Genomic DNA, 17,430 nt, shown 5'->3' with positions numbered 1-17,430 from the left:
TGTTTTTGTTAATTTTTTTTTCAGCTCTAACCACCATTGGGGTTAAAAAAAAAAAAGCTTTAAGAACCATGATGAGACTTTGAGAAAAGACCAAAAAACTCACACCGGAAACATCTGGAACTGAGTAGTTTGCACAAAAGTGACTGTAGTAATGGGGCCGGAGAGATAGCATGGAGGTAAGGCGTTTGCCTTTCATGCAGGAGGTCATCGGTTCGAATCCCGGTGTCCCATATGGTCCCCCGTGCCTGCCAGGAGCAATTTCTGAGCCTGGAGCCAGGAATAACCCCTGAGCACTGCCGGGTGTGACCCAAAAACCACAAAAAAAAAAAAAAAAAAGTGACTAGTTTAGATGTTGTCTAAGGTATAATATACCTCATATCAGGGATCTTCAAACTATGGCTCATGGGCCACATTCAGTCCGCCAAGGACATTTGCCTGGCCTACCCAGTGTTTTTGTCATCGTTGCCAGTCCTGTTAGCTACTGGCTCAACCCAGGTCCGAAGTGCACAGGTGTGGGATGTGTGCCGCACTCTCTAACTCTCCTCCTCCTGTCTCTCAATTCCTCCTCTCAGTCTTGGGCAGGGGTCCTCAAACTACAGCCCCCCACCCCCAGACAGGCTCATAGTTCCCATTGAAATACTGGCAAGTTTGTTGATTTGACTTTACTTACTCTTCATTTTAAATATTGTATTTGTTCCCATTTTGTTTTGTTTTTAAATTCAAAATAAGATATATGCAGTGTGCATATGGTACTATGGTATTTTTTTAAACTACAGTTTGTCCCTCTAATGGTTAGAGGGACTGTGAACTGGCCCCTGTTTAAAAAGTTTGAGGACCCTTGCCTAATACTCTTGAGTACTCTGTATAAGATACTATTCCAACTGCTTTCCCAGGTAGTACGTTTTTCACAATATTATTGATTTCATTTAGGAGATTGGGCTGTACTCAGCGGTGCTCAGGGGTTACTCCTGGCTCTGCACTCAGAAATTAGTCCTGGCAGGCTCAGGGACTATATGGCATGCTGGGTATCAAACCTGGGTCAGCTGTTTGCAAGGCAAATGCCCTACTTGCTGTCCTATCATTCTGGGCCCCTGATTTCATATTACTAATATTACTATTTAGTTAGTAAATAAAAGAAAAAGGATTTGGCCCCTGACTTTTTATTCTCGAACCTGTATTTTCCCTTGACAAGTGCACTTCTTCACATACACTTTAATCTTGGCTTTTTAAAAAAATCTTGTTCTTCATAGATGTGTTGGGAGATGCAGATATAGAAATCAATAGAATAGGGGCGGGAGAGATAGCACAGTGGTAGGGCATTTGCCTTCACACGGCCTACCTGGGATGGACACCTGGGTTTGATTCCTGACATCCCATTTGGTTACCTGAGCTTGCCAGGAGCGATTTCTGAGTACATAGCCAGGAGCATGGGCGATTATGTCCCCCACCCCAAAGAAAGAAATAGAATAGGGCCCGGAGAGATAGCACAGCAGCGTTTGCCTTGCAAGCAGCCGATCCAGGACCAAAGGTGGTTGGTTCAAATCCCGGTGTCCCATATGGTCCCCCGTGCCTGCCAGGAGCTATTTCTGAGCAGACAGCCAGGAGTAACCCCTGAACACCGCCGGGTGTGACCCAAAAACCAAAAGAAAAAAAAAGAAAGAAAGAAATAGAATAAATTCACAACTATTACTTTTCTCCTCCCCAATTTTAGCTCTTTTACCCAATTGTAGATGATTCATATATTTCATTCAGTTCTTTTTTCCTACATGTAGATTCCTGTAACTAAGCATATACAAACATATCTCCATTGATGAGACTATGTCACCCACATGGCCTCATGGGTTTGATCCCTGAGCCCACTAGGAGTGATCCCTGAGCACAGAGCCTGGAGTAACATTGAAGAAATGCTTCAAGCAAAATGGGGGAAAACCATGGCAAGCGACTATGGTCAGGTAGAGAGTTAGAAGGCTTAGGCAAAAAAAAAAAAAAAAAAAAAAAAAGAAGAAGGCTTAGGCTAAAGGGCTAGTTTCTGGGGAAGTAGCAGTTTGTAAGAAGTGTGTTACCATTGTTTAGTGCCTTAACTTCCCTTCTTATTAGGAGTCCTGGGATGCTGAGGATGAACATCTGGGAAAGATCACCTCATGTGTGGCTGACCCTGATTCTATTCCCAGCATCCCATATGGTTCCCTGAGCACCGCCAGGAGTAATTTCTGAGTTCAGAGTCAGGAGTCATCAGTCTTGAGCACCACCAGTCATGGCCCCCAAACAAATAATAACCACAAAATCAACAGATAATTAGAGGGCACAGAAATTTGCTCTGTGAGGAAAAGACCTTCAGATGGGAGCTGAAGCATGTGGCCACCAGTTGGAAGCCCCTTTATGCAAAGCAGGGCCAGTGTTCTTGGAAGTATCTATTGTTATCCACTGCAGGGCACTGGCTACTCCCAGCTCCTCCAGTGAAATGAGTGATCCCAAAGTCAGAACCAAGAGAAAGCCCAGAGCATCAAGTGTCTCCCCCACCAAACAAACAAAAACAAAAACAGGCCACATGCCTTGGGGATGGAGATAGTCCGAGGGTGAAGGGCTGGATTTACAGGTGGCCAGTCAAGGCCTAATCCCTACACCACATAAAGTTCACTGAGTTCTGTCAGAAGTGAGGAATCAGTACTGAACACAGAACTAAGCAGCAGCCCTGAGCACCACTGGGTGTGGCCCGAGATAAAACAACCCAAAAAAACAAGAAGCAAAGATGCCTTAGTATGTGCTAAAAACATGTGGCCAACACACATGCTTTTTTGTTTTCTTTTCCATTCCACCTTCATGACTCTCGGCAGTGCATGCACACCAGGCTGCGATGCTTTTATTTTTATTTATTTATTTATTTATGTATTTATTTATTTATATTTTTGGAGGCCACACCTGGTGATGCTCAGGGACTACTCCTGGCTCTGTACTCAGAAATCACTCCTAGCGGACTCAGGGGACCATATGAGATACCGGGGATTGAATCCAGGTCAGCCATGTGCAAGGCAAACACCCTCCCCATAATGCTATCACTTTGGTCTCATCCCCTCCATTTTCTAACATCTCCAGCATAGTTTCAGCAGGCCAGGCCAGAGCCACACCAAGTGACGTTGGTGGGGCCTTGCCCTGCTGGGGATTGAACTCAGGGCTGCAAACACGCCCAGCATGTGCTCACCTGTTGGGAACTGACTTGTTTGAGGACATTTTGCTGTTCTTTCTGCCATAGCCCAGCTTTTCACCTAAAAGCAATATGCAGTCTTGCTGTAAATTTTTGAGCTAAGAGAAAAGAATGTGCAGCTGCAGGACATAATTTAGCTCTATGCCCGGAGGAGAGTAAAAACTGCCTGGTACAGTTATCAGAAACTAGGCCCCATTCCTTAAGACCACATTCCGGAGTAATTTAGGCTGTTATCAATAAGTATATGCTATATTGTCTGTTCAAGATCACTTAGGCAAGCACATATTGCACCATTTCCTGATAGTCAAGCAATTAGGAATGCAGCTAGAAGGACACTAGAAGTTTCCATTGAAACAGCACGTTCAGCATAGCTTGAAGGTCATCCAGCCCCTAGCCCACTGCCCACTTCCTTATGAGCCTTCGCGCCAAAAGTATGATTGACAGCACCTTTGTACTGCCCCCTTCTCCTTCACTATAAAAGAAGGAGTTGTATTTCAATAAACGCCTTTGAACAGTGAAATATTGTCTTAGGCCATTTATTATTAACCTCTCTTAAATTTCTTACAGTGTGGTTGTGCTTCTACTCAGCAAAATAGAAGTGCGGTCGTCTGAGAAGCCTTCCCAGCTAATTTCTGCTGGCCGGGCCCCCCCCCTGGGGGGCTTCTGGACCCTGCATTTTGGCGCCCAACGCTGGGCTCGAAGATCACCGCCACACTCCGAACGACTACAGGTCGGCGAGTCTAGAGCTCCTTCGTAAATCGCGGAAATTACCTCATCAGGGTAAGCGTTGAAACGAGTTAGCCTTAATCAAATATTTAAACTGCAGTTTTTCCAGTCGTTCCGATCGCCGCCCCTGATTGGCTTTTGGGGCTTAACCCATAGGATACGCTACCATGGGTGTTTTCGTTGAGTACTGAACTTAAATTCATTAAATATATACAGTCTGAGTTGAAAGCCAGACATGTAGAGGTTACCAAAAAAGATATTTGTAATTTTTTAATGTTTGTTCATGATGTTTGCCAGAAATCTAGTGTTCCTGGGCTCCCTCTCGCTCTGACTCTGTCTCTCAGTTTCCTTCCTCTTCTGACCCTTCATCTTTACTTCTGCCGCTGCACCCTCTGTGCAAAATCCTAAACAGCCCTTCACTTCCCTAGTCTCAGCTCCGTCCCTGTTCCACCAAAACCTTTACTCCCCTCACCACCCTCCCCTCCTTAGCCAGCAATTGCAACAATACAAAGCCTTTAATTAAAATAGCCACACAGCTGTTTCAAGCCGTGTGACCCCAGCCCCTTACACGCTCTCCTGCTTGAAATCTATTGGGGGCGGCGCTGTCTCCCCCGCTGAAAAGCTGAACTCTTGCAAAGTTAACTTTTTCTCCGCAGTAAAATCTTTCCTTCCAGCAAGCAAGAACACATTCTAATCTCTGAGCTCATCGCTGGCTTCACCTTAAAGGGACAGCGCCCATTTTCCAAATCCCAGCTTAAACCCGGTTCCACACGTGGCAAAAAAATTTTGCTACTCCCCCCCCCCCCCCCCCCCCCTCTTGGCCATGCGGCAGCTTCAGCAAAATTCAGCGAGCAGGGCGAAAACCTCCCATCCCTTACTATACAAATGCCTATCTTCCCTCAGGCTTTTATAATTGTCTCTCTGGTGCTACAAATGTTCCTTTTTTCCTGAGTTGGGATGCCTAAGTTGAAAATGTTTTTCTAAATATAAAGGCCACAGTTGGTAAAATTAAAAAGTCTTAAATGTGTTACAAAATGTCATAAAAAGTTCTTTAACCTATGCAAAGGTCACGTATGTGTGGCAATACTTTGTACCTGTTTTTAAAACTGTAAGTTTCTCTGTACCTAAGTGCAAAACATAAAAAAAAAAAATTATTTTTAATCTTAAAAGTATATGAAGTTTGTAAAGTGGTTCAGGTCATGGGCATTTTTTAATAGTTTAAGCTCCTTAATCTGCGTTTAAATGTTTCTCATATTTTGTCTTTTTAATTGCTCTTTCCTCTCCAGGTTTGCTATTCAAATCTAATAGTCAAATAACATTTTGTAACATTTTTAACTTTGTTTTTGAGGAATAATTTGTAAATATAACACAGGTGTCTTTCTTACCTCTGCATTGGGAAAAAAAGCAAAACTCCTTTGTTAAAATTACTGCACATGTTTAGAAAGTTAATTTTTTAAAAACTAAAATAATACAAGTGAGCAAAATAAGTTGGTCAGCTTTCCTTAACAATAATGTGTAAACATTCCAAAACTCTAAGCTAAGCCTAAGCTCTTTTGAATGCATATAAATATAGCAAAATAGCATTGCCATTTGAAAAACTTAAACCAAATAATCTAAACCTTAAAAGTGGTTAGGCAGTTCAAATAGTGGCATAAAAGCCATTTCAATAACAAAAACAATATAATAACTAGTTAAATAAATTTGTTCATAAATTATTGTTCATAAACTTAAACCTTAAGTAGCTTTATTTCTTTTCTTAATTTCAAGCTTAATTTTAAACTCAAAGGTAAGTACAAATAATTTTGCATTTTCCAAGTTTAATCTTAAGTTGTCTCTGTTCATGTTGTGGTTAGCCCTTTTTAAAATAATATTGTTAATTAGTATCATAAAAGTAACTAAATTTTATAAGCAAATTAACAAGTATTAAAAATAATTTTGGTCTTAAGCTCTAGATGTGTAAATGCATCAAATGTCTTTAACTATATTTTATAATGTCTAAACATTTTGTTAATTTGGTATCTAATATTTTTTACAAATTATTCACTTTAAGTCTTCAAAGTAAAAACAGTTGTTTTTTAAAGTCAGTTTTTTATACCTTTAATAATCATAGTTCATGCTCTTGTGTTTAATCATAAAAATTTTAACACTTTATTACAGCTGTTTTACTATTCTACTGTAAAACCAATTTATAACAAACCTGTTCCTTTACAGCAAATGATATCATACTTCAAAGTAAAAACTCCTTCTACAGCGCTCATTTTTTAATTGCTAACATTTTCCTTCATGATTTAAACTTCAAATTAAAATTGTTTTAAAAATGTTTTGTGTTAAAGCTAAACCTTAAAATTTATTTTCAGCAGTTCCACTCCAGCTACGTTAACAATTTTTTACAAACATGCCGGCTAAATATTTAAAAGCGCTTGTCAATTTTTCCAATGCAAATTTTGAATAAGTCCTCTTGTCTGTTCATGTGTGTGTGTTATGCGTGAAAGTGGCCACAATGTTGTGTTTCGTGTTTGTTCTGTCTGTCTATTTGTTATTTTTGCATTTCATATAAATACAATTTTTAAAGCCTTATCCATTTTTAAAATTTCAAATAATTTTTTTACCTGGCTTAGTCTCGTCATCTATAAACTGTGAAATCCTGCCAAAAATCCTGTGCTCAGCTAGCTTTGTTCTATCAGCATGGCAAAAAAGGTAGGGGATGGTAAACCCCAAAAATTTCTCAAATGGCCATCAGGAATAACTTTTTCCTGGAGAATTTCTGGACTTTGCAATCCCCAGTTTTTCTGCTGTGTGTAGTTAAGGCCAATACTATAAGGCCAAATGTGGCTAGAAAAAGAAGCATCTAGCTTTAAAATAATAACTAAGAAGTTTAAAAGAAATCATTTAAGTTCAGTTTAAAGGTTTCAAAATGCATTCCTGTGGCATTCAAAAATAATCATTTTACCTCCTGCCAAGTTGTTTTCTTATAGACCTCCTACAGCTTCCTGCAGTCCTATCTTCACCCACTTCAAAACAGCCTGTCACCCCCTGCTAGCCCACCATTCCTGCCGGACCTGTTTCTAACTGACTCTGCCTAAAGAAAATGCTGAAATTGGTACTCTGCCTGGCTGTCCTTGATGCCCACTGCCACCAACCACCCCCTTCGCACCAAGGCTTCATTAATTTGTTTGCTCCACTTCACTCTCCCTTGCAAGACGATGACAACACCTCTGGTTCCTTCTCTTCACCCTTTGCTGCCCATGCTGTCCTCCGGACCCCCCTCCTCTTCTCAGCTCATCCTTGTCATGATCAACGCTTTCCGCCCTCCGTCCAAACGCAGACGCCTTCGGTACCTGCTATTCACCCACCTCGAACCTCATCTTGCAGATGGCCAACGCCTCCACCATCACTGACCCTGCCTATCTGCTATTCATCTCAACCGCCCTTCTGCTTTGGTAACCCCCTGCCTGTCTCTGACCCCTTCGCTCTGCAATCCAGCCCCAAGCCTCACTTCAGCATCACCTTCAAACAGGTGGTGAAACTTGAACTTTGCCTTTTGGTACCCAATATAATTCCCCTATTGAAAATTGTAATCAAATTCTTGTCATTAATTCCTCCTTTCAGTTCATAATTGCCCCCAATTTAACGTTTCTTGCCTGTTTCACTGGTTTATCTCCCCCATTGTTTCACATTTGTTTTTTCAGTCCTAAAACTACTGTGTTTTCATTGTTTTAATGCCTAACTTACCTGTCAAACCTGCTCTCACCCTAGCCTTAATCATAGGCCTGGGTGCTACCGCTGTAAGCACAATAATTTATTCATTGGTTCATACTCTAAAATCTGTCAATGCCTTAAGTATAATTGTTGTTAATAATGTTTACAAACTTAAACTAAGTTTACAACACTTAAAGCACATTGTTAAATCCCTAGCAAAGATAGTGCAGCAAAACCACCATGCTTTAATTTGGTTTCCTTTTTTTTGAAGAAAGGGGGAGTCTGTGTAGCCCTTAAGGAACAATGTTGTATTTTTAAAGACAAAACAGGTTTAGTTAGAGATAGCGTTCAACATATTGGTGATGGTATAAAAGATTTTGAAAAACATTTCGATGAAGAACAAGGTTGGTACCAGGATTGGTTTTTCTCTTCCCCTTGGTTCCACACAAACTTGTCCACCGTTGTGGGCCCTCTTATTAGCCTCATGCTGCTCTTTTCTCTTGGCCCATGGATTTTCCGCAAAATTACTGCCTTTATTAAAAACCAGGTAGATGAAAAGGCAAAAACCTCTATTCAGGTTAACTACCAGCGTCTAACCCCGCGTGACTCCTGTGAAAACTTGGCTTTAGTCACCAAGCCGCCTTTCCAGCCACTAAGTTTCCAGGAGATAGAGCGCATAGCTAACAGACGGAGCTCGCTCCGGCACTTGTGCTCTCGGCTGTGGAGACACCTACGACGGGATTAGCAAGGTCCCAGTTAGGGCACGGCCCAAAAAAGGCTACAACGCATAATTCGGATCTCTGCGCGCACCCACGGCGCTTGTAGCCACCTTTTAAATGCGGCTTTGGCCGTGTCCGACCTGGTCAAACCTTGTATGCCTAAGACACGGTTCTTCCACCCGCTCACGACTTTCCTTCTTTTATTAGAAGAGAAAGGGGGAGATGTTGGGAACTGACTTGTTTGAGGACATTTTGCTGTTCTTTCTGCCATAGCCCAGCTTTTCACCTAAAAGCAATATGCAGTCTTGCTGTAAATTTTTGAGCTAAGAGAAAAGAATGTGCAGCTGCAGGACATAATTTAGCTCTATGCCCGGAGGAGAGTAAAAACTGCCTGGTACAGTTATCAGAAACTAGGCCCCATTCCTTAAGACCACATTCCGGAGTAATTTAGGCTGTTATCAATAAGTATATGCTATATTGTCTGTTCAAGATCACTTAGGCAAGCACATATTGCACCATTTCCTGATAGTCAAGCAATTAGGAATGCAGCTAGAAGGACACTAGAAGTTTCCATTGAAACAGCACGTTCAGCATAGCTTAAAGGTCATCCAGCCCCTAGCCCACTGCCCACTTCCTTATGAGCCTTCGCGCCAAAAGTATGATTGACAGCACCTTTGTACTGCCCCCTTCTCCTTCACTATAAAAGAAGGAGTTGTATTTCAATAAACGCCTTTGAACAGTGAAATATTGTCTTAGGCCATTTATTATTAACCTCTCTTAAATTTCTTACAGTGTGGTTGTGCTTCTACTCAGCAAAATAGAAGTGCGGTCGTCTGAGAAGCCTTCCCAGCTAATTCCTGCTGGCCGGGCCCCCCCCCTGGGGGGCTTCTGGACCCTGCACTCACCATCTGAGTTCTTTCCCTAGCACAAAGAAGGATCCTATACATTTTCCACACTGAACCCTTTCAAAACTTGGATCCGCCCCAGAAAGTGATGCTAACTTTGCTCTCGGGAGGCCATGCCAGTTAGCAAAGGGTTAGTTCCGGTGAACAGAGATGGAGAAAACAATGATCCTGCCAAGTAGAAAGTGATGAGGGGCTTTTCCAGGCCTCAGGACCAAGATTTGAAGTTTAGTGGAACATTTCCAGGCTGTGCAGTGGGACACTGTGATGGCAGTGTAATAGAAACTCAGTACACACCGAAGGTGGGATGCATAGGGGTATTTCTGCTAGGAAACCACTCACAATGCTGCCCGATGGACATACTAGTCTGTCAAGGTCAGTGAGTTCTGGATAGCCAGAGTTCAATTTGCCTATCATTAAACCACAAAGATTAACAAAGTATATTTATTTGCAGGTTCTGGAGAATGACTGAACAACAAAGAGGACTTGCCTTGCAAGTGTGAGGCAGCAAGTTAGGCCCCTAGGGCTACCTATATGTGCTGAGTAGGGGGATCTCTCTGAGCTCTGAGGTTTTCATTACCGCAAAGGTGTATGTGATTTCCTGCACACAGATCCCCAGAGAGCAGGAACACCACAATTGGATTGCTCAAGTGCAGGTGAGCAACACAATGAAAAATGTGTCGGTGTTGTGGTCAGGGTGCAACCTCTGGAATGCACATGTGTGAGCCCCGCAGCCTCCTCCCGAGTGCCCTAGCTGGATTGTAAATGAAATCAAGCCCAGCCAAACAAACCAGCCAAACAAGTTGTGTGTACAAATACCACAACGAGTAAGTGATATGCACCGAACAACACAACCCAGTCTGTTGGCCTTTCCTGAGCACTGGAATAGCTGCCCATAGCAACACAACATACATTTGCTTGGGTACTTCGTTGGATACAAACGTGAGCTGGGCAACTTGAGTGGGAAGTTGAGTTACAGTAACTTCCTGCTACTTCCTTCTGAACGGAACAAAATATGTAGCTTAAAATTGAACTCCAGTCAGAGTTGTGTTTTTGTTTTGTTTTGTTTCAAAGAGAATCAGTTTATCATTCTTGAAATGGAGATCCTTGGAGGTGGGAAACTTGGTAACAGCCCAGTACATGGTTCTTTCTTCGAGAAATTTACAAATAGCTTCATCTGAATGTAAAACAGAAACATATCCAAAACCAAAACCAAAATAATCCCGCCCCCAACTACCATATTTTTTTGGAAGTATAATTGAGTGATTCCTTTCTACGGAGCCATACCTTACAGAGCTCAGGGGTCCAGGCCACTCAGGAGGATGCTCAGCCCAACACTGAGGCCAAAACAAAGAAACAAACAAAAACAAAAAAAAACAAAAACAAAAAAAAAAACAAGGCTCAAAGGAAGCCAGAAGTCCACTTGAATAGAAGTTGTTAGCATGTTAATATGCAAAGGGCTTGGTCAAAAGTCAAAAGTTTCAATCAGACTTTTTTTTTGGGGGGGTCACACTCGGTGGTACTCAGGGGTTACTCCTGACTCTGCACTCAGAAAGTGCTCCTGACAGGCTTGGGGGACCATTTGGGATGCCAGAAATCAAACCCGGATCCACCTCCGACTGGTCGGCAGAGTGCAAGGCAAATGCCCTGCCACTGTGTTATCATTCTGGCCCCTCAAATGAGACAGTTTTACAGCAATTCTTGGTAACAGTAGCCTATGAAACTTCATTCATTTTGTGCAAGCCTTTTTAGTTACTTTTTTATTTTAGGGGGGGCTGGACACCAGGTGGTACTCAGGATTGACTCCTGGCTGTTTGCTCAGGGATTATCCCTGAATGGATTCAGTGCAAGACTGTAATATCTTGGGGCCCACTCTTGAGTTTATTTTTATTTAGTTTTCTGATCACTTTTTAATCCCCTCAAAAATAAGTTTTCATGGGGCTGGAGCAATACCACAGAGGTAGGGCATTTACCTTGCACACGGCTGACCCAGGATGGACCTCCCATATGGTCCACCAAGCCAGGAGCAATTTCTGAGCGCATAGCCAGGAATAACCCCTGAGTGTCACTGGGTGTGGCCCCCAAAAACAAAAAACAAAAGTGGGGGGATTCATGTATGAGGTCCTGGAGTTTGTTTCTCCGCACCAAAATCAAAACTATTTTCTAAGGAAGCTTGGCTGCTTCCTTGTTGGGCTTATTTCAGGTTTGCTTTTTTTTAATTTTGGGGAGGCGGGGCAGGTGGCTCTCAAAGAGTGCTTCATAGTCCTAGAGGCCCACCTGGTGATTTTCAGTCAACCAAGTCAGTAAGAAAAGTGATAACCCAGGTCACACTCGGTGGTGCTTGGAGGTCTCCAGGACAGCATCCAGAGATGTTTGAGGGCCCTGTGGTACCAGGGATCACACCAGCATTGACATCTCCTAAGGCCAGTACTTAACCCTGCACTTATGGCAGTTGAAAGAGATAGTTGGAAGAGACAGCTAGAGAATTGGTTGGCAGTTGGAAAAAAAATATGGACATGTTCCCTGGACATGCCCCTTGGGCACGCCCCCCTGTCATGCTGGTATAAAAGGAGAAACTTGGTCTATTGAAGGGGGGCCCAGAATAGTGAACAGTGCAGTGCTGGCTTGTTAGTGAGGGCCAGAAATAAAGCATCATAGAAGTGCTGCCTGCTTTGCAACTATTTACTTTTCTATTTTCTTAGAACCTGGGCCTCCCAGGCCACCTCTGGCTGGTGAATTCCCATCTAACTCTCTTTGGAATACCTGCATGGTAATGGCAGGCCTCAGATACCAGGAGGAATAAAAGGTGTACTTAGTTTCTTCTCTTCCCTCTCTCTCAGTCCCTGGTGGGCATCACGATATACACTCTCTTCGCCAGCCTGGCATGTTTGGTTTAAAACACCTCAAAAATTAAGTTGATTCTATCTCCCATCTCTTGATTATTGATAGTTACACTAGGTAAAATTGAAGGAGAATTTTTATTTCTCTCAGAATTTTCTTAGATCTTTCTAACATATGATTAATTCCCAACAGATAGCTTTCCTTCAAAAACTTTTTTAATAGATAACTTTTTGTTCCCCACCTTTTTTCAACCACCAGTATTTCTCTATCAACAATGTAGTTAGCTCTGAGGAAAAGAATTCTTGAAATAAAAAGTTTAGCTCCTTTTAGCAACTGTTGTCCTATGTATTTTGATTTTCTAATGGCAGGCTCCCTGGCCATTATTAGAGAATGAATAAATCCAATCTTTGTCTTCTTTTTCATCACTGTCTTCCTTTGGCTGTCTAAGCAGTCATCATTCTTGTTTAAAGTGAAGGAAAGGAAGAGGATAAAATGAAAGTGTGGTGGAGAAAGCCAACAAACTGAGTTTTGGCTCTGCTGGGGCCCAAGGATGTCACCATGATAAACACTTCTTTCTCTCAAAGGAGGGGCTGAGGGAGAAAGCCACCCCTTTGGGTTCCAAAAAAAAAAAAAAGAAAGTTCAAAAAACACTTTTTACTCTGGTGAGCCTCCCGAGTGACAGATTTCATGTGGGAGGAGGTTGCCACTGTTGGATAAAAATCAACTTTTAGGATTCTGTTTTATCTAAGCTGACCCCACCAGGCTGAGGATCAAGAACTTAGCTAAATATGGACCTCTGGCAAGTTTCTCTTCCCCATCTGTGAAGGGGGATAAATATAGCACACACATGTTAAGATAAATGAGAGAGTTGGTCAAGTGTTGGGAGCTCTTTAACAGACAGCCGACTTTCCAAAAAAAGAAAAAAAAAAACCACAACTGTAGAGGCTTCTTCTATGCATGGTGTGATGGTTTCCCTTGTCTTAAAGGACTGAGAGCTAAAATTGGACATGGTCTGGAACTGTAATTATAAGTCCCTATCATGAAAACAGAGGGCAGTGGTTCTGAGGCCCAGAGAGAGAAGGTAAATGTCAGGCAGTAAATGCCTGGTCTAACTTTCTTGGCACCAATTTTATGTTGCTAGAATACTCCCTCATTCATCTATTCCGACCAATGTCAGGCAACAAGGTACTGAGCCCCCACAGTGTCTGTTCTGTGTGAGACATGATCCTGCTTTCTCGAAGGTCACCTGGAATAGCTGATCCACAAAGTGGGATTGGGGGCTTGATAGAACCCTGAAAGTTGAAAATCTCCCCAAACTTCACTGAATAGCCTGCTGTTGGTCAGAAGTCTTACTGGCAAGTCAATTAACACATATATGCTCTTTATTTTGTTTTGTTTTATTTCAGGTTCATATCTGGCAATGCTCAGGGTTCAATTCTGGTGAGCTTGGAGAACTAGAAGGGGTGCTAAGGACTGAACCTGGCTGGCTGTAAGATAAATACCTCCCTGCTCTACTATTGCTATTAAGATCATAAGAGGGTCACAGAGATAATTCAATGGCCCAAGAACATGCCTGGCCATAGCCTGGAGCCCCAAGTTTGATCCCTGGCACCCTTATGTTTTACTGAGAGTGACCATGGAGTTCAGAGCAGGAAGTAGCCCCGGAGCACATGGCCCTAAAACAAGAAAGAGAAAAAGCAAAAGAAGAAAGAAAGAAAGTCCCAAGAAGAAGTAGAGCATTGTTGCAGGTTTAAGGCTGTGATATTTTCACGCTCCTTGCAGGGAAGTCCGTGCAGTGGTGGGAGCTGTCACGGCAGACCTGTGGAGCACAGAGTCTGCTAGGGGGACGTTTCTGATTGCCCCAGTGAATGGGGAAGCTGTCCTGGCACTGACCAGGGCACCAGTGTAAACTGACAGTCCTGGGCACTAGATCCACTCGTGCTGGATGCTGATGTGCAGAAGCTCAACTTTAATCTACCTGAATCTAGAACCTGATTCTGAAAATGAAACCCCTCAAACTATGATTGTGCAGGGCTTTTTGGAAGGGTGGGGGTTGGGAGACAGGACCACACCCAACAGTGCTCAGGGACGATTCCTGACTCTATACTCAGGTATCACTCCTGGTAGTGCTTGGAGGATCTCCTCCTGCGATGCTGGGGATCAAACTGGCAAGTGCCTTGCCCTGCATATTATCTCTTCAGCCCCATCTTACAGTGTTAATGAATTTTCTAGAAAGGTGTTTTCAGTGCAGACTGCAGGGGAAAGGTGGATAGCACTTTCTTTAGCTCAAAACAATGAAAGGGGGGTGGTGGCTAGAGTAATAGCACAGCATGGAGGGTGTTTGTCTGACACAGATGGCCCAGGTTCAATTCCTGGCATTCTATAGGGTCCCCTGAACTCCTCTAGGACCAATCCCTGAGAGCAGAGCCAGAAATAACCCTTGAGCATTTGAAGGTATGACTCCAGAACCAAAGATTAATAAATAATGCAGGAGTTACTTGTCATGAGGAAAGAGCACATCACAGGGAAAATGGCTTTTTAGGATCTGAACCACCAGTAAAATCCAACAACATTCATTACCAGCTGGAGCTGCTGCCTGTGGATTTAGACACCTTCTGTGTGATGGTTCCTGCCCTGGGAACTTAGGGCCTGAACATGAACTATATTAAGAATTTCTTCTATTTCCCCATTACTGTTAGAATTCTACACTGGTCTCCTTGTATTTAGGCCAAGGCTTTTCCTTTCCATGTCTCCATATTTTACTGTGCCTATGCAAACAACAGTTGCCACTCTAACATTGTTTTTGCTGTACTTTTTTCTTAACTCTTATCCTTAAAACAAAACAAAAAAAAATAGAAGAAGAAAAGCTTATTAAACCTTCTGCTAAGTCTTTAATTGGTGATTCAATGATTTTCAAAAATATACTTGCTACTGAATCTTTTCTTTCTCTTCCATCTCATTAGTTCTTTTATTTATTTATTTATTTATTTTTTTGGTTTTTGGGTCACACCCGGCAGTGCTCAGGGGTTATTCCTGGCTCCAGGCTCAGAAATTGCTCCTGGCAGGCACAGGGGACCATATGGGATGCCGGGATTCAAACCGATGACCTCCTGCATGAAAGGCAAACGCCTTACCTCCATGCTATCTCTCCAGCCCCTAGTTCTTTTATTTTTTAAATAACTTTGCCTTTGTTCTTCCTGAAACAAATGTATTATGATTAATTGTGTCAACTATGTGATATATTTCCTTTAAATAAATTTTAAAAAAAAGAATTCTACACTGATTTCAAAGGAAGTGTCTGGAGAGTAAGGACAACAGGTACATCTGGGGATACGGAAAGGAGAAAAGCTTCTTTATAAGGAGGGAGGACAGATCATAAATGTCCTGTTGATCCACTGCAAATTTAACAGAGTAGGACAAAATGAGTCAAACAAAATGAGTCAACTGGCTAGATTAGGGAGGGAAGGAGCAGGGACTGATCAGCAGAGGAAGAAGGAAGAAAACAGCTGGGCAGTCGGGTGGGCAGGAAAGACCAGTCAGGAGTCCAAGCACAGACTTCGGGATCCCACACAGGAGCACATGCCCACCAGGGCACCCAAGCCCTGGCAGGTACTGCATGAGCTTCCAGGAGCAGCGCCAGGCCTGGCACCTCTCAGTGGCCTCAGTCAACCCCACAGCTTCCAGCTGAGTGTGGCTCCTTCACCCGACCGACCCAGCATGGGGACAGACAATTCTCAGCTAAGAAGGACACTGGGATGATGAGAATGGAGCTGCCCCCTGTCCAGATCACAGGAGAGCTGGCAGGATGAGGCAGGAAGCCAAGTCTTCAGACAACCTGCCTTAGATGCTCCCAGTGCCAGGCAGCCATCACCATTTTGCAACCTTAACAGTGAAAACCTGAGCGTTCACTTACTTTCTGGCTGTGGCCTGAGCAAGGGACTGGCCACCTCTGTGGTCTCGGTGCTGGGGGACACTGTGAAAGACACTTGGGTGGAGGCTGGCTAGAGCATCCACAGGATAAATGGGAAGAATGAGCTCAGAGAGTAAAACTGATTTTGAGAGACACATGCAAAGTCCTGCTGGGCAAATGGGCAACAGGTTTCGATGGCTGCTAAAAACTTGGCCAGGTGTTTGTTTACAATAGCTGAAAAAGGCTGGAGAGGCAGTACAGTGTGTAACACTCTTTCCTTGCATGAAGCTGGCCTGGGTTTAATCCCCAGCATCCTAGAGGGTTTCTCGAACACAACCAGGAGTGATTCTTGAGTACAGAGCCAGCAATAGCCCCTTAGCATCACCAGGTGTGACCCCAAGCCAAAAATGTGTCTCATGTCCAGCGTCCAGCCCCTCACTTTATACCAGAAAAGTAGGCAGTTACGGGTAGTTCTGAGCTCCTCAGGGTGCCACTTTTCTCTCACCCTATCTCCACAGGATTCCCTCCTGGTGTCTTGGGGCTTGGCCTCATCCCATGCCATGGTGAAGCTAGTTTGAGGAGCAAAGGAGTGGCCTGTCTCTGCTCCCACCCCCCAACACAGCCAAGTTCCCCATGAGCCCATGAGGTCTACACCCCATAGCACTGCACCCCGACTTCCAGCAACCCCTCTGATGTTTCAGAGTGTGGACAGTCTCGCCACACTTCTGGGATTCCCACTACAAAGAGCTTGGCCTGCGGGAGGTAATCTCTGGTGACACTCCATCAAACAGACAGAGGCCAGAATTCCAGAGAGCAGCTGGCCTCAGCCTGCAGCATAAAACCACCTTCCAAGGGGCCGGAGAGATAGCATGGAGGTAAGGCGTTTGCCTTTCATGCAGGAGGTCATCGGTTCAAATCCCGGCATCCCATATGGTCCCCCGTGCCTGCCAGGAGCAATTTCTGAGCCTGGAGCCAGAAATAACCCCTGAGCGCTGCCAGGTGTGACCCAAAAACCACAAAAAAAAACAAAAAAAAAAACCACCTTCCAAGGAAAGCATCAGACCAGCAGTCACCCCCAGAGAGTGTTTCCTGAGGCACCTCAGAAGCCCAGCTTGGAGGCTGTGAGGGGATAGGAGCGGTAACTCAGGCAATAAGAATGACAAAGTATCCTGAAAGGCTGGCATAATCTGGCTGGAGCAGTGAGTTGGCTGGACAGAGTGGGATAGGGGGTGGACAGGATTGTCAAACTAGGAGATGGGGAGTCCAGTCAAGCTGCTCAGGACCCTTGGAGATGCCAGTGCTCTAACCCACTCCAGCTGACTTGTCACAGGCTCCATAACTTCTTCGTGGAGTCTGTGATTCATGGACCCTGAAGGGCTGGACCACAAGTATTATCCAGAACTTAGTCGAGTGTCATATAAGGCAATGGCA

General features: G+C 43.7%; 1 protein-coding gene across 1 annotated transcript in view; it reads right to left on the bottom strand.

The window, feature by feature from the left end:
• RHOQ (ras homolog family member Q) overlaps positions 1 to 17,430 on the bottom strand; it is a 41,135-nt gene that overhangs the window by 6,854 nt on the left and 16,851 nt on the right.

Source organism: Suncus etruscus, chromosome 12 (genome assembly GCF_024139225.1).
Source record: "Suncus etruscus isolate mSunEtr1 chromosome 12, mSunEtr1.pri.cur, whole genome shotgun sequence".
In the NCBI taxonomy this organism is placed as follows: Eukaryota; Metazoa; Chordata; class Mammalia; order Eulipotyphla; family Soricidae; genus Suncus; species Suncus etruscus.
The sequence above is the reverse complement of the archived record's forward strand: the minus strand, read 5'-3'. Positions and strand labels throughout refer to the sequence as shown.